Source organism: Schistocerca nitens, chromosome 1, assembly GCF_023898315.1.
Source record: "Schistocerca nitens isolate TAMUIC-IGC-003100 chromosome 1, iqSchNite1.1, whole genome shotgun sequence".
Taxonomy (NCBI): Eukaryota; Metazoa; Arthropoda; class Insecta; order Orthoptera; family Acrididae; genus Schistocerca; species Schistocerca nitens.
This window is the reverse complement of record NC_064614.1, coordinates 115,346,166-115,374,027: the sequence shown is the minus strand read 5'-3', so window position 1 is coordinate 115,374,027 and position 27,862 is coordinate 115,346,166.

Genomic DNA, 27,862 nt, shown 5'->3' with positions numbered 1-27,862 from the left:
AACAACAACAATATCGAATAATAAATGTGATTCTAATTTAGTGTAACCTCCCCACAAAAATTTGTAATTTAGTAAATAATAATAATAATATGATTCTATTTTTTGTGTAACCTCAGAACAAAATTGGTTCCTATTTATTACCTCCCTACAGAAATTCATTCACATTTAACCTCCACACAAAATTTGTTTCCCATTTAATGTACCCACAAAATTCTTTTCTCATTTAATGTAAGCTCGAAACAGAAAAATTCCTAAACCTCATAATAAAAAAAAAAATAAATTCAGTAACCTGGTAAATTTTGGACGACAGCAGTGCTACGTCATGGCCCTGTAAGATCATTCTGAATAAAAAGCAAAAATTCTTACCTCAATAAAATCGCCAACTATCTGCTCTTACAATAGCTTTTTCCAGCACAGCTCTGTGCAATGTTGGCCTATAGATTTGTCATTTATGAAAGGAAGCAACTGATTTTTCTTTTGCAACAATCGGAATGATCATGGATTGGAGAAATTAGTAAATTCTTTAAATTGAAATGAATGCTTGTTAGAAATTACTTTATATGACAAAGATTATTATTAGGACATTTTTAAAGGATTTACATGGGAGTTCACATAACATTACTAGATATGCGCGAGGCTGCTTTTACCTTATACTATAACGCTCAGGCTCCGCCATCGCTGCAGCACGACCGGCCCAGCCAACACGATACACCAGACTGCTCACTAGCAACAACTTACTGCTACAACCACACAGTTCCTACTGCATACAACACTGCTCTCTGGTCTGAGATTCTCTTATACCTTACATATCGCAGGCAGCACATACCTCTTAAATAACCCTCCACCGGGGGGGGGGGGGGGGGCAAAAATTTGGCAGCGATGGTGAGTCAATTGCACTTGCCATGAGCAACAAATTTTTATGTAATCTACCTAATTAACTAAGTATACAGTCACAGAGTATATACACTATTGATAAGTGCAGAACATACTAAGAAAGTCAAAATGTATGTGCAATGAATACAAAATATATTAACAAATGACATAAAGTGCACACACACTGTATAACTCTTTAGAATTTTTACAACTAATAAACATATCAACGAGTGAAATAAAGCGCACACGCACTGTAGAAGTCTTTAGCATTTTTACATAACATACCATGGAGTGAAATAAAGTGCACACGCACTGTAGAAGTCTTTAGCATTTTTACATAACATATCATGGAGTGAAATAAAGTGCACACACACTGTAGAAGTCTTTAGCATTTTACATAACTTATCATGGAGTGAAATAAAGCGCACACGCACTGTAGAAGTCTTTAGCATTTTTACATAACTTATCGTGGAGTGAAATAAAATGCACACGCACTGTAGAAGTCTTTAGCATTTTACATAACATATCATGGAGTGAAATAAAGTGCACACGCACTGTAGAAGTCTTTAGCATTTTTACATAACATATCATGGAGTGAAATAAAGTGCACACGCATTGTAGAAGTCTTTAGCATTTTACATAACATATCATGGAGTGAAAGGAAGTGCACACACACTGTAGAAGTCTTTAGCATTTTTACATAACTTATCATGGAGTGAAATAAAGTGCATACGCACTGTAGAAGTCTTTAGCATTTTTACATAACATATCATGGAGTGAAATAAAGTGCACATGCACTGTAGAAGTCTTTAGCATTTTTACATAACTTATCATGGAGTGAAATAAAGTGCACATGCACTGTAGAAGTCTTTAGCATTTTTACATAACATATCACGGAGTGAAATAAAGTGCACACGCACTGTAGAAGTCTTTAGTATTTTTACATAACATATCATGGAGTGAAGTAAAGTGCACATACACTGTAGAAATCTTTAGCATTTTTACATAACATATCATGGAGTGAAATAAAGTGCACACACTCTGTAGAAGTCTTTAGCATTTTTACATAACATATCATGGAGTGAAATAAAGTGCACACACTCTGTAGAAGTCTTTAGCATTTTTACATAACATATCATGGAGTGAAATAAAGTGCACATGCACTGTAAAAGTCTTTAGTATTTTTAGGACAACTGATCTTGCTAACAAATGAAATGAAGTGCACACGCACTGTAAATGTCTTTATCATTTTACAAGAATTTAAACGCACTGTATGAGTCTTTACCATTTTACAAGAACTAGGAAAGGAATGGGAAGGATTGCATCATGGTTGTAGCACAGTAGGTTGCACATAGCTGCACTGAAAGTCCATATCTTTCTGCAGAAGCACAACACCAAGTGAGACAATCTGAAGTTCTCTTCCCTGGAGTATTAATCAGTGTAGCCAAGACACTGAAATGTTGTATTAATATTGTATGTTATCATTTTGGTAGTACATTAGGTACACCAAATAGTGTAACCGTAATAACATCTCCATTGTTCAAGGTGGTGGACAGCATGATGTGTCAACACCACACTCTTTCACCAACGTAGAATCAGTGCAAAAACCAAATATGGTGCTCCATGATCATAAGGATGGACAGGACAAACGGATATTGCAGTAATTTCTGGTAATTAGGTCAGAAGGTGAAGGACATTAAGTCTTATGCTAGTCATCATTGAGAATTATACTAGTCTATCAACCGATTTGAGTAATTGGTAGCACTCGTCGCCTAGTTACTAAACATTTCTGTACTATGTATGAAGTATCACAGAATAATATTCATAAGTCATCTGATTACAGTGAACATTGGCACACATTGGCCAGTTACAAACCATTTTTTATGCATTATTCAAAAGTGATCATTCAAAACAAGAGTTAATTAATGGCATACCATTTACATAATTCATCTGGTTATAGTAATCATTGGCACTCATTGGCCAGTTACAAACCATCAGAAGTCAGCATTCAAAACAAGAGTTAATTAGTGGCATAGCATTAACATAATTCATCTAGTTATAGTAATCATTGGCACTCATTGGCCAGTTACAAACCGTCAGAAGTCATCATTCAAAACAGGAGCTAATGAGTGTAGCATCAAGCTACTGGTATTCATAATAGCATGTAAGTGACATAATACAAATTAAAAATATAAGAAACAGTGGCATTCATTGGCCAGTTACTAAACATATAGCAAGTATTGAATATTACAAAACATTTTTCATCATTCAAGTGACAAACGACATATTTAAAATAATTATTGTCACTCATTGGCCAGTTACAAAGTATTCATATATTTTTATAAAACATTATTCAGTATTATTCAGAAATCATCATTCAAAATGAGAGTTAATTATTGGCATAGCATTTATAGAGTATAACAAAAATATTATTTACAGAAATTATTGGCATAGTATTTATGCATTATTACAAAACATCATTCAGTGTTACTCAGAACTCATCATTCAAGTGACATAGGACATATTTAAAACGCAACACACTATACCTATTAATCAAGGTCTGTGGTTAGAAAACATCATTCAGTATTACTCAGAACTCATTATTCCAGTGACATAAGACATATTTAAAATGCAACACACTATAACTATTACTCAAGGTCTGTGGCTAGAAAACATCATTCAGTATTACTCAGAACTCTCTTAAACTGGTAGCATTATTTGGGACTGGTAATACATTTTTTTGTGCTAGCAATGCATTGCGTTGGGATCGATAATTAATTGCTGGGGCATGAAAATATTTGCTTTTGACTTATTGCTGCAAATAAGCATTAATAACGTCATTTGTCATGAGTCAGCTTAGCAAGGATATGAAGCAAGTAGAGTATATGTGATCACATTTATGAATGACACACACAAATGAGTAAAAAATGCAAGTACTAGAACAGGTTTAATGATTAACTGTTTATAGCACATTAATTTCATGAATAGCTTCTCCTAGAAAAAATACAAAATGGATTATTAAGCTGAAAGAAGAAACGCATATTATGCTGAAAAGTAGTGAACTTCGAATTAACAGGTAATGAAACGTGTACTCAATATGTATGTACTCTAGCTGTCCTTTCCAAAACATTCAGTTATTATACCATGCGACATAAGACATACTGTCAAAACGAACTGCAACAAATACTTAAATAACTACATAGCATCTCTTAACTAATAGTAAATATATAAACTTCATCATTATTCTCATCTGCAAGGAAAAACTTTATTATTCATATTACCATAACTTCATTACTATCATCACCTGCAGGAAAAACTTCATTATTCGTATTAGCATATTCTTCATATAACTATTCATCATCATTCATTATCATCTGCAAAAAAGACGCTTCATTATTCATTATTCATATTACCATTTACTTCATACAACTATTAATAGTACAGAGTTTCTTATTCTCTAGCATATTTCATCGCTAAAACTAAGATGCATAGTTCTGTCTGACACCTGCGTCAATCGCCTCGTATTCTGAAAGAAAAAATTAGTTAAGACTGCTATCATACGATGTGTATAGTATATTCTTGTTAGTGTTTGTTAATTCTGATCCACTTACTCTTCGTGACGAGGTATTGCATCTTCTTTCGTTCATTCCGAAGGTGAAAATCCCATTTCATAGTAATCCACTGTGGTTTGTTTAATTTATTTCTTTTACACGTTATTGCTTTCTGAAAATGTTGAATAGGGATTAATGTCTTGCATTTAAATCATATACCCATTAAATAAAAACTGGTTTCTAGTGATATAATTAAGCATACAGCATAGCATGACAGAAAACGTATTATGTCAAAAACATAGACAGTGTTGAGGTGCAAAAATGTACACAGAGTATCATAATGTAGTAGCAAAAAAAATGTAAAATAGTCACGATGTTGAGATATCATAAGGCAAAAAGTCAAAGTCAACTGTTGTTCGTTATATCTTAAAGATTTCGTAGTGCATACAAACAAACAGGAAAACAATCATACATACAAGAAAAATGGAAAATGTGCACGGTCTGATATATAACGACAAGAAATGACTTTCTTTGTGTTCAGCTTGTATGTTGTGTACTTGGTAGAGGCGAGAGTTGAAGACTTTAATGGAGAAAGAATTTGATAAAATTAATATGTCAGTAGATAGAATTGCAGAATTGGTCATAAAATGTGTAAGTTTATCTGGAAAAATGTACACGGTCTGATGTGTAACGACAAGAAAAGCGACCTGCTAACCTTACCCTGCCGGGCACTTGCCAGGAAAAAATACGATAATCATCAGTAAGTGTTCATATAAATATCTGCAAATGGCATTACAGTGCGACAAATCATAAAGCATGTTCATTCAATAAAGGGTTTAATATTGGAGACATGGTGATTGCCTTTACTTTCTCTGGTTCTCAGAGTTTCGACGTGTACTACATTGGGGTGAGGAATGTTGCGAATTCGATATGGACCTGCGTATAGAAGCTCAAATTTACTACATCTACTCTTTCCTCTGTTGGATAAATAATGTGTGCGTACTAATATCTTCTGTCCAATGTGAAAGTCACGGCGTGTATAAACCTGTTTTTGCTGTCTTCTCCGGCGCTCTGCGGCACGTTTGATGTTGTTGAGTGCAATGTTAATTATTTCATGGTGTCGCAGTCGACGAGATGTAGGAAAAGATACTAATTCTTTAATTTTGTTAGGTGGTTCAACATTTTTCAACGTAACAGTCGGAGATAGCATAGTAGATTCATTTGGTATGGAGTTAATTACATCCTGGAATGACAGTATGCGTGTATCCCAATCAATATGTTTTTTTATGGCAGTATATTCTACACAGTTTACCAATTTCTTTCATTAGACGTTCACAAGGGTTCGAGAAAGCGTGATACTTGGATATATAGATCGGAGAAATGTTTCTTGCTCGTAACATACGTGTCCATATAGCAGATCGGAACTGTGGTCCATTGTCGGAAATTACTTGCAATACACGCCCTACATGAAATAGAAAATGTTTTACAAATGCATTCGAAACAGATTTAGCAGTAGCTTTGCGTAACGGAGTGAAGGTAACAAATTTCGAAGTGAGTTCAACAGCGACAAAGATGTAGCAAAAACCTCTATTAGTTCTGGGAATCGGACCAAAAATGTCTACAGCGGCCATGTGTCTCAATTTAACAGGTACAATGGGATGTAATGGAGGAATATGTGAAGTCGTGTCTGACTTAGCTTTCTGGCAGATTTTACATGACGCTAAAACTCGTCGAATACGTTTCTCCATGTTGGCAAAGTAACAGTTCTGTCTCAGTATAAGAAAACATTTTCTGGCTCCGTAATGTGCGTAACTTAAATGAATATACCAAATTAATTTGTTAACAAGCTCGCCAGGAATACATAATAACCAATTGTTGCTGTCAGGGTGAGAGCGGCGAAACAGAATATTATTGCGTACAGTGTAATGGTTTCTAATGGTAACATTATTCCTATCTTGCCAAAAGTGTTTAATTTCTTTCCACACGTTGTCTTTACTCTGCTCTTGTGCTATTTCTCGTAATGACGACGAAATGAAATTTTCAAATGCAACTTGTTGAATATACATGACGCTGAAATTTGCTTTGCAGAAGTTGGTTGCGATGTCTTGCTGATTGTTGCTGAGAGAACGGGATAGTGAGTCTGCTACAATATTTTGTGTACCGGGAATGTGAACAATTGTAAAATTAAATTCCTGCAAATAAAGTTTCCATCTACTTAATCTGTCGTGTGTAAATTTAGCGGAAAGAAAAAACCGTATAGCTCTATGATTGGTGTAAACGGTCGTATGTCTTCCATAAAGAAAATGCCGAAATCCCGTAAATGCCCATACAACACATAATGTTGCAAGTTCTGTGACAGAATAATTGCGTTCAGCAGGTGACAGAATGCGATTCGCAAAGGCGATGTTTTTAATTACTGTAGTACCATCTTCTTCAATTTCCTGAAAAATGTGTACCCCTAAAGCGGTGTTAGAACTATCGGTGGCAATGGAAAAATTTCTAATAAGATCTGGATGTGATAAAAGTGGTGCGTTCAACAAAGCTTGTTTTAGATTGACAAATTCAGACTATTGGTTTTTCATGTAGAAGTGTGTCTCAGATGTCGTCAAAAGTAATAACATTTCGTGAACAAGATTCTCTGTGTCAAAAGTATTGCTTACGTTGCTCGAAGATGCAACCTGTACTGTATCTAGTCAAATTCTATCTGACGTGCTATTATTTACGGGAGTATGTTGTGGCATTTCAACTATTTGTACTGTTCTGTTATTTCTTCCTGACGTATTACGTTCCGGATGATATCTACTGTCTGGTTCATTCATGATAATCTGTTGTTGTGGATGATTTTGTTGCTGGTAAGACCGACTGTTATTAAACGTACGCTGAAAATTGTGCTCATTATTTTTACGTCTGTCATGATAGTCATTGCTATTTGGCGCGTTGCGATAGGAATTGAAATGATGTGTTTTCTGTATGTACTGGTTTCCTTGTTGCCGTGCGTTACTATTTGTTGGAGCCGACACTATACGTGTAGGCTGCGAAACATTAAAGCTTGGTTGACCTTGTACATTACATTGTTGGTTAGGTATGCTAACCGGCTGGCTTTGATGCTGTTTCGGTGAAAAGCGTCTATTGTTACCAAAATGTGGCTCCTGTTGCTGATAATTTTGACGATACTGATAATTAAAATTTTGTCTGTTATTAAAGTATTTAGCATTGGAGGGCAGCGTGGAGGGTAAAAATCGTAGAGGGAGACCAAGAGATCAATACACTAAGCAGATTCAAAAGGATGTAGGTTGCAGTAGGTACTGGGAGATGAAGAAGCTTGCACAGGATAGAGTAGCATGGAGAGCTGCATCAAACCAGTCTGAGGACTGAAGACCACAACAACAACAACAACATATTAAAGTTCTCGTGGTTGTCATTTCTAGAGCGTATAATGATCATTGTCACTACAAGTAAAACTTGTCATATCAGGTTTTCATTACTCATTCCTAATTCTAGATAGATCGATAGTTGAACAGCTGTTTTGATAGATATAAAGGATAGTAAAAGAGAAGGCAGCAGTGCAGAAAACTAAAGAGGAAACAGCACTACTACGGCTCGGGGCCCTGTGCACGCTACGGCACATATTCATCGAAGCGTAATGAATCCCCTGAGGTCAATTACGCGCTACAAATAAATTTTAGTTTCTGCGTTACAGGCAATGCCGGTGAAAATTCAAAAGCAAGTTGTTGTATCCAATCCAATTCTAGTTTCTGCGTTACAGGCCAAGCTGGTGAAAGTACAAAAATAAATTGTCGTATCCAGTCGAAAGAGTGAATCTATGTTCTGTCATTTTTAAATACTTTAAATTTTCTCACGGAAAGAAAGTGCTTGTAATCAAAATTATCGTATCTGTATGTATGAACAGGTTCAGCATTGTATGATAATCTGTTTGTCTGTGACTGTTCAGAATCTAACTCACGTACTCTCTGTAAATTACCTAAATTATACTGGCTGTGTGAGTGTGATAAATGTTCGGAATGTGGCGTATGCTGTGCCGTGTTGGAGGCTGAAACATTTTTCATCTCTGTTACTTCTTGCTGTAAAGTTGACAATTTTCTACGTAATGTATTATTGGACGAACCTATCTCACTGATCATCTGCTGTAAATTTTGGAATTCGGGTGTTTGATTAAACGAAACAGGTGACGTATCGTCTGATTTGGTGTCATTATTACTTTCGATAACGTCAATACGACTGGCCAATTCATCTTATTTTTCAGTCAGTGCTTTTACCCGATCATCGTTTTTATTATCACAAGCATTAATTTGTTTTTGTATTTTACGTGTGGTTTCGTTCAATTTTTTAACGTCTGCTTTGATGGCATCGGGATCCTGTATTAGTTCCAACTTTTCAAGTCTGTTGGTCATTGTCTGAAAGTCTAATGTGTGCGTGTCTGTTTTTGTTTTAAGATCGGAGATTTCATCATGCAATTCGGCGTTCAACTGTTTGATTTCGTCTGATACTGTAGCAATATTGTTGTCTACGTATGTTTTTGCTTTCGTAAACAATTTACGCTTATCTTCCTGTCTCTGTGCAGTAATTGTTTCCATCACTTATTGCTTTACTCTATTGTGTTCCTGTATAAATTTACGGTAACGCGTTTCACTGTTTTGTAGGTGGTAGTTAAAACGTTCGTCAATTTGGCTGTTCTGTTGGTCAAATTTCGCGTCTACTTTCGCATACAGTGTGCGTGAAAGTTCTGCAGACATTAATTTAAACTCGTCGCGTAACTGTGTTGCGTTTTCAGAGCATTGTTTAGCGACAGCACTAATTTCATCTCTAAGAAATTTAGCTGTAGCTGCTTGCGTATTCCTTAATTCTTGAGCCACAGATCTAATTTCTTCACTACTGTTCCTAGCACAAGCCTTAATTTCCTCACGTAATTGTTCCTTAGTATCATGACATTGCACGGCAACGGCTGTAATCTGTTCACTAAGCTGTTTGGAATTGTTATCTAGTTTTTCATTCAGTTGTTTGTAATTGTCTTGTTTTTCATTCGACTGTTTGGAATTATTGTCTAGTTTTTCATTAAGTTGTTGTTTGAGATTTTCATTATTTTCGTTAAGTTGTTGTTTGAGATTTTCACTAAGTTGTTTGTTTGATTCATGAAGTTGTAGCAATAATGCCATAACTTGATCCTTGCCAATATTACCTACTCTACTAGCCGGCCGAAGTGGCCGTGCGGTTAAAGGCGCTGCAGTCTGGAACCGCAAGACCGCTACGGTCGCAGGTTCGAATCCTGCCTCGGGCATGGATGTTTGTGATGTCCTTAGGTTAGTTAGGTTTAACTAGTTCTAAGTTCTAGGGGACTAATGACCTCAGCAGTTGAGTCCCATAGTGCTCAGAGCCATTTTTGAACCTACTCTACTCTCTGTTCTGTTTAATGGCGTACCTGCAAGTGTCACGTTTTGTGTAACCATTTGGTCATTTTCTGATTCTTGAAAAGGTTCGCCAATTGGATGTGCGCTGTTGGTCACTACCTCGGAATCAAATAAATCTGACGTATTTTGACTACATTGTTCATCTTCGTGAGAAAAATTTATCTGTTCACAATTCAAATTTTACAAACCGGGTGTGTCAAACTGGGCAACGTTCATTGTATCGGAACGTGCCGCATCATCAATTGTCGTTAAATTAACAGAGGACACAATTGAATTTGTTTGCTCCTCATTAAAATCATTACTAGTGGTCAGTACGCGCTGATTGTCTATAAATGGAAGATTATTATTAAGACACTGAGTGTCGGTAGTATTATCGCTCAAATTATTCGAATCGGCTATTTCACTCATTGCACATCGCGATGTACTGTTAACAGTTTTTCGCGGCATTTTTCACAAATCAAAATTAAGCACAAATGAAACAAAGACAAAGCAAAAAATGGAACGAACACAATTACAACAAAGAGCAATAAATTGCCGATGATCTGTGAAAGAAAGAGTGACAAATTAGTAAATGCGTTGCGCCAGATGCAAACTACATTTAAGTAGATAAGAGCAGATATATGACTACTTCTCAGAAATTCACAAAGAATACGATCCTGGCAGGGTCGCCAAGTGTAACCTCCCAACAAAAATTAATAAATAATAATATCGAATAATGAATGTGATTCTAATTTAGTGTAACCTCCCTACAAAAATTTGTAATTTAGTAAATAATAATAATAATAATAATAATATGATTCTATTTTTTGTGTAACCTCAGAACAAAATTGGTTCCTATTTATTACCTCCCTACAGAAATTCATTCACATTTAACCTCCACGCAAAATTTGTTTCCCATTTAATGTACCCACAAAATTCTTTTCTCATTTAATGTAAGCTCGAAACAGAAAAATTCCTAAACCTCATAATAAAAAAAAAAATAAATTCAGTAACCTGGTAAATTTTGGACGACAGCAGTGCTGCGTCATGGCCCTGTAAGATCATTCTGAATAAAAAGCAAAAATTCTTACCTCAATAAAGTCGCCAACTATCTGCTCTTACAATAGCTTTTTCCGGCACAGCTCTGTGCAATGCTGGCCTATAGATTTGTCATTTATGAAAGGAAGCAACTGATATTTCTTTTGCAACAATCGGAATGATCATGGATTGGAGAAATTAGTAAATTCTTTAAATTGAAATGAATGCTTGTTAGAAATTACTTTATATGACAAAGATTATTATTAGGACATTTTTAAAGGATTTACATGGGAGTTCACATAACATTACTAGATATGCGCGAGGCTGCTTTTACCTTATACTATAACGCTCAGGCTCCGCCATCGCTGCACCACGACCGGCCCAGCCAACATGATACACCAGACTGCTCACTAGCAACAACTTACTGCTACAACCACACAGTTCCTACTGCATACAACACTGCTCTCTGGTCTGAGATTCTCTTATACCTTACATATCGCAGGCAGCGCATACCTCATACATGTATTAAATGAACAACTGAAGTAAAACAATTAACTGTCCGCAATTAAAATTTACACTTACCTCGCGTCTTGACAACATTTTGCAGATTTCTCGCAAGCACAACAGCAAACAGCAAGCAGGCGGCGTATAAGCCAGATTTCTATTTCTAAATACGTATAAGAACTGTGGTAATGCTGGTAATGCGTAGTGACAGACAGTGGGATGGGATTAGGAACTATTCCTCTGAAATGGTATGCCAAGACAAAGATTTTACAAAAAGACAGAATGAAACTTCTCGTGACTTTCATACATAACACTGATATGAACAATACTATGCTTCACAAGGAGAACAATGATTTTGAAAGCGTACAAAGTGAAATAGCTGACAATAATCATTCCTAGCTGTGCAATGCTGCAATCTTACCTCAAACTTCTTCTCTTCAAAAACAGTCACATTATTCGAGATTTATATTCCTTTCACTTTTCATTGTCATCATGATATCATCCTTGCTGTCCTTTCTTCATCGAACAGATACAATCACAAGTCCACACAGCACAAGTAAATGCGTGCATCACCCATCACACGTCAACAAAGGACTGAATCCGGCTGTAAAGAGGCAAAGACTGCGCCACGACAAGACCAAAGATTGTTTAACAGTAACGTAACTTGCCCTCTCGCTGATGTGCACATCGATGACATACAAAAATCAATTTGACATGACTACCTCGCAGTGTGAACTATGCAGCCGCATGTTTCGTGCCAGGGCTGGTGTGCCAAGCGATCAAAGGCATCTCCACACATGAACTGCGATACAATAAAGAAAATAAAGCAGAAAAATGAAAACTCGGATACGAGAATAAGCTGCTACCGCGGCCGCCGCCGCCGACGACAGTACAACTTCGTTTATACCGATTTACATTTTTTAAAGTACGGTAACTGTGAAGTATTTAATACTCAGGATGTAATAGCGGCAGAAATCTACGACGAGGAACATTAGATTTAAATTCAGCCAACAGGCCTACATAGACCCTGGCAAGATGTCAGGGAGTTTACACTGAGGCACATAGCACTGTATTGTCACCAGGGGACCCACTTATAAAAAATATTGGAGGGGGGTGGGGAATACTGGGGGTCTTGCCCTGGGAAAATTTTAGATGAAAAATAGTGAGTTCTAAAGATTTTTAAAGCATTTTAGAGTCAAATGATCAACATTAGAACGCCGAAAACTAGACTCTCGATAACTCGACACTCCCAGAAACTCGACAAGCATGACACAGTTTTTGGCTTTGAAAAAAGAAACAAAACATAAACACGCGCGGTATTTTCGTAAAAAGCTAATTTAATTTACAGTAATAATCACGCCTATAAACTATTAAAGACCAGTGAATATATAGCTCTGAAAAGATTGAAATTATATTTAAATAAATCCTAAACTATTATTAAAAGAATAAAACATAAAATATTGCTGTTGCACAGTAATAGCACTTTGAATAATAAGTAAACAGCTACTTTAAGCTTACTTTGAATAAGGCTCAGGGTTCACTAAATAAAAACAATATCTCAGAGTTAATGCTTTAATACAGTTAATAAAGTTAATACAGTAGGCAGAACACTTTCAGTCAAAAAGTATGTAAATAGCGAGTTTTAATTGGGTCCTACACCCTAAAAATATTTAAGTATTTGAAAATAACTTATACAGTACTATAACAATATAGCAATACAGTACTAAACTAGTACTAATATTTCGAAACTGAAAATTTAACATTATGTATGTATTTAATTCTCTATTTTATAAAGATTTTTAATATTGCTCTAAATGCCATTATTAGGGCTAGAGTGTCTTTAGAATGGTGCAAACGTCGTCCGTCTGACTGGATTACTGTATATGAAGTCGTTGATGACTGGTCGGATGTCAAATTCATCCAAAACATCTCGGCGGGCATGAAGAACAGCCAAGTTGTTCAATCGCTTCTGTCCCATTGTTGATCGGAGATATGACTTCAGACGTCTAAGGGTGCTAAATGATCGTTCTACTGTTGCTGCCGTGATTGGAACTATTTGGAGAAGTTTAATGCACTTCACTACTTCACATAACATTTCTCCAACTGCAGGCTCTTGTGTAACGTACTTTCTTACATCACGCATGTTTTTTGAGACCAGCTGTTTTTTATTAGCGATATCGGCTAACATATTCAAGTGTAAGAGCAGTGCCTCAATGTCTAGGTCATTTTTGAAAAACTCAGTTGATTTTTCCAAATTTGTTTCACTGCTGTTTACTAAAAGCTAGCACTCTTCTTCAATTGCAATGAACTGTGCGAGTCCAGTTGAAGCAATCCCCTCAGTAATGCAACATTGCACCGTTTCACAAACTTCAATGTAAATGGGTTTATAGTATTCCTTTTGGGTTTTAAAAGTGTGCGGTGACCTGGCTTCGTTGTTTTCATACTTCTTTGGTATAGTTCGATTCCGAGGAAGTGATCAACTTGTGAAGGTTTTTATTTTAAACACAATTCTCAAAAGTGTTCAAAACTATCACGCCTTCCATTCAGCATACAAATCAAGCCCTCATATATTTTTTGCAGATCAGCAACACTTACGTGAGGGCACTGAATTTTTGCATTGACATCCTCAACTGGGTTCAATTGAATGGCAATAAAGACGTAAAAAGAAATAAGTCTTGAATTGTAACATTGACTCAAGGTAGCCTGCACATTTGTAACCTGCCTCTGTTTTGTCCTCTGCAGAAAATATTTCAAAAAATTCTAGAAGTTCTTCAAAGATTTTCAATATTCTCAAGATACTAGAAGCTCGCATAGCCCATCGAGTCGGGCAAAGGGGTCGTAGACAAGCTTGGTCGTTGGCGCTCTCACAGCGTATGCTTCTGAAAAGTCCCATCCTTTTGTTGGATTCCCTTAAGTCCTTGGCTAAAGCCATAATATCCATCATAGACGTAAGATGGCGGAGACTGTCTACAACTGCCAAGTCTAAACTGTGAGCAGTGCAACTTTTTTGTCCTTTGAACTTACCTCTCATATTCGGGGCACCATCATAGAACTGTCCTATTAAGTTATCCATTGACAAATGAAGACGAGCAAAAATATCTTTTAAAATACTAAACAGAGTTTGTGATTCAGTGTTGGGGGTCTCGTATAAGCCAATGAAGTCTTCGTTGATGATTAAGGAATTATCGGCAGTACCAATACAAAATGACACTGGTTCGTGAACCGAAGAATCACTTGTTTCGTCAACCATAACAGAAAAATGTTCAGTCTTCTTGACTGAAGCCAATACCTTTCTCAACACAGACTTTCCTAGTAGATCAATGATCTCGTTTTGAATATCATGGGACGTCCATCTATACCCCGAACGCCCTAACTAATCTTTAATCTCAGGTATGTCATTCTTTTGGAGTTCCAACAATTGAAAAAAAATTGAGTTTACATCTTCGTGTCCTCTAATTGCTAGTCCTTGTCGGCATAGAAATTAAATGGTAGTAAAAATTGTCTCAAGAGCTAAACGGCCTTTCTTCATATCACTAACTGTTCATTCAATTGGGAGACCACACTTCGGTTAGTGATAGACTGTAGTTTCAGAACACCTTCTTTATGCGTAAACGTATTTTCATGAAGACAGAATTTTTCCAAAGCCTTTTTCCAGTTATAAAACCCTACAAAAGTAAATGCATCTGCTTTCTTTGAAGAAAATTGTAATAGATTTTTAGCATCTGACTCTTTGCAGGTTTTGCAAAAAACTTTTTCGGTAGATGCTTCATATTCTAGCCATGTACAGGGTTATTACAAATAATTGAAGCGATTTCACAGCTCTACATTAACTTTATTATTTGAGATATTTTCACAATGCTTTGCACACACATACAAAAACTCAAAAAGTTTTTTTAGGCATTCACAAATGTTCGACATGTGCCCCTTTAGTGATTCGGCAGAGATCAAGCCGATAATCAAGTTCCTCCCACACTCGGCGCAGTATGTCCCCATCAATGAGTTCGAAAGCATCGTTGATGCGAGCTCGCAGTTCTGGCACGTTTCTTGCTACAGGAGGTTTAAACACTGAATCTTTCACATAACCCCACAGAAAGAAATCACATGGGGTTAAGTCGGGAGAGCGTGGAGGCCATGACATGAATTGCTGATCATGATCTCCACCACGACCGATCCTTCGGTTTTCCAATCTCCTGTTTAAGAAATGCCGAACATCATGATGGAAGTGCGGTGGAGTACCGTCCCATTGAGAGATGAAGTCGGCGCTATCGGTCTCCAGTTGTGGCATGAGCCAATTTTCCAGCATGTCCAGATACACGTGTCCTGTAACGTTTCTTTCGCAGAAGAAAAAGGGGCCGTAAACTTTAAACCGTGAGATTGCACAAAACACGTTAACTTTTGGTGAATTGCGAATTTGCTGCACGAATGCGTGAGGATTCTCTACCGCCCAGATTCGCACATTGTGTCTGTTCACTTCACCATTAAGAAAAAATGTTGCTTCATCACTGAAAACAAGTTTCGCACTGAACGCATCCTCTTCCATGAGCTGTTGCAACCGCGCCGAAAATTCAAAGCGTTTGACTTTGTCATGGGGTGTCAGGGCTTGTAGCAATTGTAAACGGTAAGGCTTCTGCTTTAGCCTTTTCCGTAAGATTTTCCAAACCGTCGGCTGTGGTACGTTTAGCTCCCCGCTTGCTTTATTCGTCGACTACCGCGGGCTACGCGTGAAACTTGCCCGCAGGCGTTCAACCGTTTCTTCGCTCACTGCAGGCCGACCCGTCGATTTCCCCTTACAGAGGCATCCAGAAGCTTTAAACTGCGCATACCATCGCCGAATGGAGTTAGCAGTTGGTGGATCTTTGTTGAACTTCGTCCTGAAGTGTCGTTGCACTCTTATGACTAACTGATGTGAGTGCATTTCAAGCACGACATACGCTTTCTCGGCTCCTGTCGCCATTTTGTCTCACTGCGCTCTCGAGCGCTCTGGCGGCAGAAACCTAAAGTGCGGCTTCAGCCGAACAAAACTTTATGAGTTTTTCTACGTATCTGTAGTGTGTCGTGACCATTTGTCAATGAATGGAGCTACAGTGAATTTATGAAATCGCTTCAATCATTTGTAATAGCCCTGTATATTTGATCAATCAAGACTTCTGAAATGATCTTCCCTTACTGGATTGTCCAGGTTTTGGCTGTGAATGGTTCTTGCCTGAAGATGATGAAGCAATTAATGACACAATAATTTTTGGAGGTTGACTTGCAAAAAATGGCTCTGAGCACTATGGGACTCAACTGCTGAGGTCATTAGTCCCCTAGAACTTAGAACTAGTTAAACCTAACTAACCTAAGGACATCACAAACATCCATGCCCGAGGCAGGATTCGAACCTGCGACCGTAGCGGTCCTGCGGTTCCAGACTGCAGCGCCTTTAACCGCACGGCCACTTCGGCCGGCGGTTGACTTGCAGTATCATCAACTTCCAAGTGCGCCTTTTGGTAACAAATTTATCCATTGCAAACTTAGTTCACAATACACTAAGAGACTAAAGTAGACGAATGAAATCGAGTCATATAAAATAGTCCACTAGACACTTAAGTCGGAACACTAAACACGCCTGCAGCGTGCACTGAACGAAACTATCCACACTGAATGACTGCGGCAGCAGGGTGGGCTTTATATAGTCGCGACGCCGTAATGTCTCGGAGCGTCAAGGTGACGCGAGGCGGAGGGTTCCAGGTGCTTCTGCTCCAGTCCTTTTGATGTCGCCGCGGCCGGTGCCAGACTTTACCCAAAGATTCGCGCACCGGGACAAATTCCAAATGTGCCCGCAGCACCGTAACACTGTAATGGTACACACCACTCGTTTTCAGTTAACCTGCTTACTACCGTAACAATTATTTGTTTTAACTCATTACAGAATGTATTTTAAAAGGTAACTATCGGCAAACAAGGAAAATAAAAAAAATCCAACATAATTTTGTGATTTTACAAAGCATAATATAACAAATAATTTTCTTAAATTATTGGGGGGGGGGGCTCTGACCCCCCCTCCACCAAACGAATATTTGGAGGGGCTTGGGCCCCGTCAGGCCCCATGGAGTCGGCGCCTGTGAATTTGCCACCGTTTGTTGCAAGTGCAAAATGACATCAAGGAGGAAAAGGTGTTCGTGACCATGGATGAAGGAGAATTTCTAAAAAAAAAACATTGCAGTTGAGTTTGATTTATAACGTGCTTACAATGATTCCGGTATAGGTTTCGCTGACGTAAAAGACTGTGAAACGAGAAAGACTTAGGATACAGTACGTTTACTGATGACGATATTACCGCCGTTTTGCGCCTGCAGACGATGAAGATAAGGTGATAGGTTAGCTGCCGAAACTGAGATTCAACCTGAAGACATTATGACACGTACAGAAATGCAATGCAGCTGGACAAAATAACGGCTGATTTGGAACGCCAGGAGCAAACAGCAGTGGCCGAATTAATGCTGGTGTAACTCCTACGCGACTGTGCTGCACACAAAGAACTTATGAATCCGGCTCAAAAGAAACGTACTGATTATTTAGTGTATAAAATTCACTGTTCTCTTTGATATGTGACCAAAATTTATGTGAAAGTAATACATAATTTGTGTCTTTACGTGAAAAGAATCGAAGGGTTTGTGGAAGGAAGTGCTACACCTCAATTTAGTGAGAATTAATGTGATCGCGCTAGCTGTCGTGGTTTCAACTACAGGACAAGCTGGCTACAGTAAGTTCCATTTTAACTGCTAGAAAGCATTGCCGGCTGTATACAATGTTTCGCCTTACTATGTTTATCTTCTTGTCTTTGAATGAAAACAGTGCCATTCCACAATGACAATATGGCAGTGACGTCGAAATCTTGCAATCGAGTAAAGAGATGGTTGTTTGGAGAGAGTGATAATGACAACAGAGCTCTATTCTTTGATGACAGAGATGAATATCCCGATTAGACACCAGAAATTCCTCACACTTTGAAAATACCGCAATTGTTTCTTAGCATTACGTTGTACTTGTCTAATCTCATAAGGCTTTATACATAGCATCTATTAAATTTTGCGAAATTCTTTAATGTTAGCAGCATATAAATTTAATGTAATGTGAGCCAGTGAACGCCTATAAGATGGCTACAGTCATTGTTTTATCTTACCTTGTCGCATGGAGAAACCTGTAATGAACTTGTTTGAGGGTTAGCATTGCTTTGCCACTAACGTTAGACATAGTGGGTTAGCTCAGGTTTTAACGTGTTTTATTCCTCAGACACTTGTGTACATTTTTTTTTAGGACGGAGCACAATCTAAGACCCACTGAAAGAAAAGTAGGAGCCAGGTAACAATGTCAATCAAGGTCAAGTGAATGCAGACTTTTTAAACGTTACATTGCAAAAATGAGGTACAGAGGCAATTCCTACCACCTCAGCGTTAGCAAGAAAATGTGCTGGATCAGGTCATATTAAATAAAAAAAGAAGTTTCTTGCTACCTACCTGCTCTGTCATTGCTATTTTGAAAGCCTTCCAGTGAATAATGAAGAGAAGGAAACCAAAATAGCTTTATTAGCGTTATGACTACACATAAGAAAAACGTATCTTCCTGTGTCTGTGTTTGGCGAATGCCTCGAGAGCTTTACCTGTCATCATGTGTAGTGCCAAAAGTGAAGTACGAGGGAGGTGCTGTTACGGTCGTCAGTGAGTAGCCTTTACTTGTGTCTGTATTATCGTAATTACAAATCTGGGAACGTGAACTGACAACCTAAATGCGCTAATGAGCTCAAAGCCACATTACTTACAAGAAACTGAAAAGAATCCTGTTTGTGGAAACCGAGCTCCTTCACAAGCAAATAAGTAAGCAAACCAATAATTGCTTGCTCAGTAGACTTGGTCAGTGTGAACTGTTTGAAAAAACGCAACTGTATAAAAAAACTGTAATGTCGACCTCTATAAGAATGTAACCTGAAACGCACGAAAATTTCTGCACTAACATATGGTCCTGGTAAAATAGAGAAACTGACACAACCTACATTGCGCAAAGGAAACGAAACAATCACGTATTATGAACCTCACCTGCAAAATGAAGTAGGCTACTAACAGAAACAGCAACACAACAAGACTCTGCAGCAGCTAAAACAATACTTCTAAAAACTAACTACAGTTTGTCCAGGGAAAGTGGGTTCATAATCTTGACAAATAATGCCAATGAAACACATGACTCAACCTTTAAGTACTGAATTTTCAGTTATCAAAGAAAGCAATTATAGACTCAGATATGAAAATTCATTTAACCTAATAACTTCCATGGTACAGTAAATTAACTCAGAATATCAATCAATAGAATAATTATCAAAAACTCGACTGTGACGAGGGTGAAGTGGACCAATAATACAAGTCTACAAAAATAAAAATAAACATTTTACCTCATCAAACAATACCTTGTTCTTAATTTAGAAACCTTTTTTATGTCCGTACGCTGTCCAGAGATTGTTCTGAGTCATCGTTTCTCTTCGTAATATACATGCAACTCTCATAGTTCCAAAAGTGCGTTCATGCATTACACTGCACACTCCACAACTCCTCGCCTGCTGCACACCGCAGCTTTCCAATACTGACTGTCAAAGATTCTACGACTCCACACTGCTGCCACCGCAGACACAAGTATTGTTGCGCAACAACTATTTCTCTGACCACAATTCTTCAAATACGAGGGCTATTCGGAAAGTAAGGAACGATATGTCGCGAAATGGAAATCAGAGTGAAAATCAGAACTGTATTATTTGCGACAGTTAGCTACAACTTCCAGCTACTTATCTCCATAATCGCCGATCCGACTTGGACGTTTGTCGTAGCGTTGTAGCAACTTTTCAATATCCTCGTTACAGAAGGCAGCCGCCAGTGCTTTCCGCAAATTCTCTACGCCGGCCTATAGTACGTTGTCTGTGCCAGAATGTTGTCTTCATAGCCAGCGGCCCATGTGAGCAGAAATGAAACTCAGAGGGAGACAATGACGGGCTGTATTGTGGGTAATCAAACATTTTCAGTTGAAAACGATGCAGGAGCATCTTCATTGCCCCTGCAGAATGCGGCTGAGAATTGTCTTGAAGAAGAAAACGCACGACAGTTATGTAATGTTGGCTGCATAGCTTCAGGCGAAATTTCTCACCAGGCCCTCGTACATAGTGGGAGACACTATTGTTCTAGGTATCTTTATGTGCTCCCTGTGTGCTCAAAACTAAAATGAAGGACGTAACGCGATCGACGGGCATACTAGAGACACTGCCCAACACACTGGTGGAAAACTTCATCCGATTTTCACTGTGGTTTTCATTTCGCGACCGATTGTTCCTTATTTTCCGAATAACCCTCGTAAATCATTTCCCTTTATAAATATTTACACATCTAATAACGTCATCAAAAAATAGCCATCTTAGGCGGAGTGAGGGGTGTTCTACATCTACATCTATATGGATACTCTGCAAATCACATTTAAGTATCTGACAGAGGGTTCATCGAAGCACCTTCACAATGCTCTATTATTCCGGTCTCGTATAGCGCTCGGAAACAACGAACACCTGTATCTTTCTCTCCGAGCTCTGATTTCCCTTATTTTATCGTGGTGATCGTTTCTCCCTGTCGAGGTCGGTGTCAAAAAATATTTTTTCATTCGGAGGAGAAAGTTGGTGATTGGAATATCGTGAGAAGATTCTGTCGCAACGAAAAACGCCGTCGTTTTAATGGCGTCCATCCCAAATCCTGCCTCATGTCCATGATACCCTCTTCCCTGTTTCGCTATAATACAACACGTGCTGCACTTTTTTGAACTTTGTGCTTTGTTAATTCTATCTGGTAAGGATCGCAGACCGCGCAGCAGTACTTCAAAAGGGGACGGACACGCGTAGTGTAGGCAGCCTCCTTAGTAGATCTGTTACATTTTCTAAGAGACCTGCCAATAAAAACGCAGTCTTTGAGTAGCTTTCCACATCACATTTTCTAAGTGTTTCTTCGAATTTAAGTTGTTCGTAACTGTAATTCCTAGGTATTTAGTTGAATTTACGGCCTTTAGATTTGACTAATGTATCGCGTAACCGAAGTTTAACGGATTCATTCTAGCACTCGTGTGGATGACCTCACACTTTTCGTTATTTAGAGTCACTGCCAATTTTCGCAGCATTCAGATATCTTTTATAAATAGTTTTTCAATTTGTTTTGATCTTCTGATGACTTTATTAGTCGATAAACGACAGCGTCATCTGCAAGCAACCTAAGACGGCAGCTCAGATTGTCTCCCAAATCGTTTATATAGATAAGCAACAGCCAAGTGCCTATAACACTACCTTGGGGAACGCCAGAAATCACTTCTAGTACGAACTGTGACTTCTCTGGCAGGAAATCACAAGTCCAGTCACATAACTGAGACGATATTCCATAAGCAAGCAATTTCACTGCAAGCCGCTTGTGTGGTACAGTGTCAAAAGCCTTCCGGACATCCAGAAATACGGAATCAATCGGAAATCCCTTGTCAATAGCACTCAACACATCATGCGAATAACGAGCTAGTTGCGTTTCAGAATAACGATGTTTTCTAAATCTACGTTGACTGTGTGTCAATAGACCGTTTTCTTCGAGGTAATTCAAAATGTTCGAACACAATATATGTTCCAAAATCCTGCTGCATATCGACGTTAATTATATGGGCCTATAATTTAGTGGATTACTCGTACTACCTTTCTTGAATATTGGTGTGACCTGTGCAACTTTCCACTCTTTGGGTACGGATCTTTCGTGGCTAGCCTATGGTCCCCTTATTGCGCTTAAGAAAACGGTAAATGCGGAAGGACATGAACACATTTTACAACACTACACTACTGACCATTAAAATTGCTACACCACGAAGATGACGTGCTACAGACGCGAAATTTAACCGGCAGGTAGAAGATGCTATGATATGCAAATGATTAGCTTCTCAACACATTCATACAAGGTTGGCGCCGGTGGCGACACCTACAACGTGCTGACATGAGGAAAGTTTCCAACCGATTTCTCACACACAAACAGCAGTTGACCGGCGTTGCCTGGTGAAACGTTGTTGTGATACCTCGTGTAAAGAGGAGAAATGCGTACCATCACGTTTACGACTTTGATAAAGGTCGGATTGTAGCCTATCGCGATTGCGGTTTATCGTATCGCGACATTGCTGCTCGCGTTGGTCGAGATCCAATGACTGTTAGCAGAATATGGAATCGGTGGGTTCAGGAGGGTAATACGGAACGCCGTGCTGGATCCCAACGGCCTCGTATCACTAGCAGTCGAGATGACAGGCATCTCATCCGCATGGTTGTAACGGATCGTGCAGTCACGTCTCTATCCATGAGCCAACAGATGGGGACGTTTGCAAGACAACAACCATCTGCACGAACAGTTCGACGGCGTTTGCAGCAGCATGCACTATCAGCTCGGAGACCATGGCTGCTGTTACCCTTGATGCTGCATCACAGACAGGAGCGCCTGCGATGGTGTACTCAACGACGAACCTGGGTGCACGAATGGCAAAACGTCATATTTTCGGATGAATCCAGGTTCTGTTAACAGCATCATGATGGTCCCATCCGTGTTTGGCGACATCGCGGTGAACGCGCATTGGAGGCGTGTATTCGTCATCGCCATACTGGCGTATCACCTGGCGTGATGGTATGAGGTGCCATTGATTACACGTCTCGGTCACCTCTTGATAGCATTGACGGCACTTTGAACAGTGGACGTTACACTTCAGATGTTACGACCCGTGGCTCTACCCTTCATTCGATCCCTGCGAAACCCTACATTTCAGCAGGGTAATGCACGACCGCATGTTGCAGGTCCTGTACGGGCCTTTCTGGATACAGCAAATGTTCGACTGCTGCCCTGGCCAGCACATACTCCAGATCTCTCACCAACTGAAAACGTCTGGTCAATGGTGGCCGAGCAACTGGCTCGTCACAATACGCCAGTCACTACTCTTGATGAACTGTGGTATCGTGTTGAAGCTGCATGGGCAGCTGTACCTGTACACGCCATCCAAGCTCTGTTTGACTCAATCCCTAGGCGTATCAAGGCCGTTATTACGGCCAGAGGTGGTTGTTCTGGGTACCGATTTCTCAGGATCTACGCACCCAAATTGGGTGAAAATGTAATCACATGTCAGTTCTAGTATAATATATTTGTCCTATGAATACCCATTTATGATCTGCATTTCTTCTTGGTGTACCAATTTTAATGGCCAATAGTGTAGGTACTGCGTACAGTAGAGTAACAGTTATTGTTACAATTATTGTATGAACCAGCTTGACAGTGTACCCTGTCATGAAGGAGCACCTGTGAGGCAATGGTTTGTGGACAGTAAGATGCCTGAAAGGGACTGGCCTGTCCAGAGTCCTGACCTGAACCTAATACAATTCCTTTGGAATGGGCTAGAACGTTGACTTGGCTGCTGACTGCAGCGTCCGGTGACACTGCTATCTTGTACAGTTTCGGCTCTTGAGGATGAGTGTATTGCCATTCCCCCACAGACATTCAGACTCCTCATTTGAGGCGTCCCCAGCAGTGTTCATAGAGACGAAATGTGGACACACCCCTTATTAATGTGCACTGATAGGTGTTCATATATTTATGAGCAGACGGCGTAAGATGCCGATTGGCACATACGAAGAAATCATTGATCGTCACTGCAGCTCAGTAATGTGCGGAAGAGAAAGGTTGGCTAAGGAAGAAGAAAGAGGAAAAGTAATGAAAAAGGGAACCGAAAGCGTTGGGCATGTGGTGCTATATAAGGATGTTAAAAATTTAATGAACACTTCCAGGAACTGTATAATTAATATTAACTGAATTTTACGTCAGTGATCGACAGAACATAATAATATTAAGTAGGAAAAATCCTAATGTTCTGCGGAATTGTATTTATTTGGTCATAAATCGGCTTTTGGCTTCTTATGCCATCTTCAGGTGAGACCCGAATGTCGCAAATACAGGTAAAGTGACATGCGACTTACATAGAAATGAAGATATGTAGGGAAGCAAGGCGCCGTCTCTGTTCCACCCCCTTCTCCACCCCCCCCCCCACCCTGACCCCACGGGTCACTCGGCCAAGATCAACATAGCAGTGCCATGCAGAGCGAACGAATGAACCAAGAGTTGCGCAGTAATGTTATGTGAAATTAAATGTTTATATATTCTTACAAAACTTGGCCAGCTTATGTAAAACTATGTCACTGTCAAATGTTTTAAGTCTCATCATGATACACTCATTACTTTCCACAAAAATCAACTTTTTACAAAATTTCGAAAGCGCGTAATACTAAACAGTTGTGCTTTTGGAATTAGGGTCTATTTTATGTAGAAACATATCGTACAGGTTTTTATGAAGCTACCTGTTTTATTTTTTGACTTATTACGTAGAAAGCAATAATCGTACGAAACTGCAAAAATAAGTTAGAGTAACTAACCTTTGTAATCAAACTACAAACCTAAAACGACAGCACTCTGGTTGACGTATGTAATGATGAAGCTGTGCCAACTTTCAGGGTGACAATGGTATTTAGCAAGGATACACAAAGTAGAAAAGAGGCAGTTCAGAGACTACTATCTACCTTCGGTTTCGTTTGAAAAATTCTGGAAATCAAAGTGTTAGAGCTATCGAGAAGAAAGTTTCGCACAACATTAACAGAGTACAGATTTACTCAGTAATATTGAGAACGTTATTCGTCTTCAACTAACGACGATGTAAATGATTTTGTAGTAAAAACTGGCCGTAAATGGGCTCAACTTCCGATGCTAGAAGCCATCTAACAGCAATTGTTCTGTTTGCTGTAGGCACCGAAAGTATGTAAAGACCGACGTTTCTTCATTTAAAAACATTATTCGATGACTACCAGCCGAACGTGACGTGTCTCGCAACGCTGCAGTATGTGCCGTAATTCTGTCTGCGAACATGTCCGCTGGACCTTGGATGGCGTTTATGAAGAATGACCTGACAGTTTTTCTCATCGAATGAGATGTAGTGCTTGTTTAATACAAATGTGTAAAAGTGAACTTGTTGTTGTTGTTGTGGTCTTCAGTCCTGAGACTGGTTTGATGCAGCTCTACATGCTACTCTATCCTGTGCAAGTTTCTTCATCTCCCAGTACCTATTGCAGCCTACATCCTTCTGAATCTGCTTAGTGTATTCATCTTTTGGTCTCCCTCTACGATTTTTACCCTCCACACTGCCCTCCAATACTAAATTGGTGATCCCTTGATGCCTCAGAACATGTCCTACCAACCGATCCCTTCTTCTAGTCAAGTTGTGCCACAAATTTCTCTTCTCCCAAATTCTATTCAATACCTCCTCATTAGTTATGTGATCTACGCATCTAGTCTTCAGCATTCTTCTGTAGCACCACATTTCGAAAGCTTCTATTCTCTTCTTGTCCAAACTATTTATCGTCCATGTTTCACTTCCATACATGGCTACACTCCATACATATACTTTCAGAAACGACTTCCTGACACTTAAATCTATACTCGATGTTAACAAATTTCTCTTCTTCAGAAACGCTTTTCTTGCCATTGCCAGTCTACATTTTATATCCTCTCTACTTCGACCATCATCAGTTATTGTTCTCGTATACCATCTTAAGTGTCTGATTCTCTAATGTAATTCAATGAGCATCCCCTGATCTAATTCGACTAAATTTCATTATCCTCGTTTTGCTTTTGTTCATGTTCATCTTATATCCTCCTTTCAAGACACTGTCCATTCCGTTCAACTGCTCTTCCAAGTCCTTTGCTGTCTCTGACAGAATTACAATGTCATCGGCGAACCTCAAAGTTTTTATTTCTTCTCCATGGATTTTAATACCTACTACGAAGTTTTCTTTTGTTTCCTTTACTGCTTGCTCAATATACAGATAAATAACATCGGGGAGAGGCTGCAACCCTGTCTCACTCCCTTCCCAACCACTGCTTCCTTTTCATGCCCCTCGACTCTTATAACTGCCATCTGGTTTCTATACAAATTGTAAACAGCCTTTCGCTCCCTGTATTTTAACCCTGTCACCTTTAGAATTTGAAAGACAGTATTCCAGTCAACATTGTCAAAAGCTTTCTCTAAGTTTACAAATACTAGAAATGTAGGTTTGCGTTTCCTTATCTATCTTCTAAGATAAGTCGTAGGGTCAGTATTGCCTCACGTGTTCCAACATTTCTACGGAATCCAAACTGATCTCCTACGAGATCGGCTTCTACCAGTTTTTGCATTCGTCTGTAGAGAATTCGCGTTAGTATTTTGTCGCTGTGACTTATTAAACTGATAGTTCGGTAATTTTCACATCTGTCAACACCTGCTTTCTTTGGGATTGGAATTATTTATTGTATTCTTCTTGAAGTCTGAGGGTATTTCGCCTGTCTCATACATCTTGCTCACCAGATGGTAAAGTTTTGTCAGGAGTGTGTAACCTCCCCCTTACTTATCGACCTTAATGACAATGAAAAATTAAACTGCGTGTTAATAAAGAAAGTAAATGTGCGGTCGTCACATAAACAATTAATTGGCGTTAATTAGATACTTGAGATTTGGGGAAAATTACGGTCGCCAGTCCTGTGGACAACTACTATAATAACTGAAAAAGAAAGATTAATGCACATATAATTAGCACTAAAAGCGTGGCATCTGAAGGTTGACACGTGTTGTGTGAAAACTGAATGTTTGTCAGAAGTAATAAATTTCGCTACACTCAGACTTAATTTAGCAAAAGAATTAATAAAACCGGAAAATTGAAAGTTAACTTTGTGACTGAAATTAATAGTGAACTTTGTTTCTGAAGCACTACGAAATTCAATAAAATGAGGTTAGTCTTGGGCTACCTCAACAATTATTTCAAAAGCTACTTGAATCCACGCAATTTAGAAACAAGAGATTTAACTTTGAACTTGAATTAAATGATTCTGAACAATCAACAATAGTAAAATTTAGTATGTACCAAGCTGAGCTGCAGTCACAGGCAAGCTAAAATATGGTAACAAAACTCGCACTCTTAATTTGTGCTTGTATAATCTAAATATTGTAGCCAGCTATGAATACTTTAACTGAACTTCGAAATGAAAGCAGTGAAATGGAATGATATTACTTTAATGCTGGCGTTTGAATTTCAACGACACTCGAGTTCATTTCGGAAAAGGAAGGGACCCTGCTTGGTAATGCAATTGGGCCAATAAGCAACAAAGGTTCATGCTAAGTTGCTGTATTTTAGTGATGGTAATGGATTAGTTTGAAAAGCTGAGGTCTGCCATACAGTTCTAAAACTCTAAGTGCTTTCAGTCTTCATTGTTGGTTGATTGAAGGTTTGAAGTCGTCGATCGAGGAGGTGGCGACAATCACTCATTGTCGGCCGTAGCTGTTGCAGAAGCTGGATGTTGGCGCGCCTTCTTCTCGACACTGTCATCAAGCGAAACGGGCTCTTGATGTGTGCCAGCT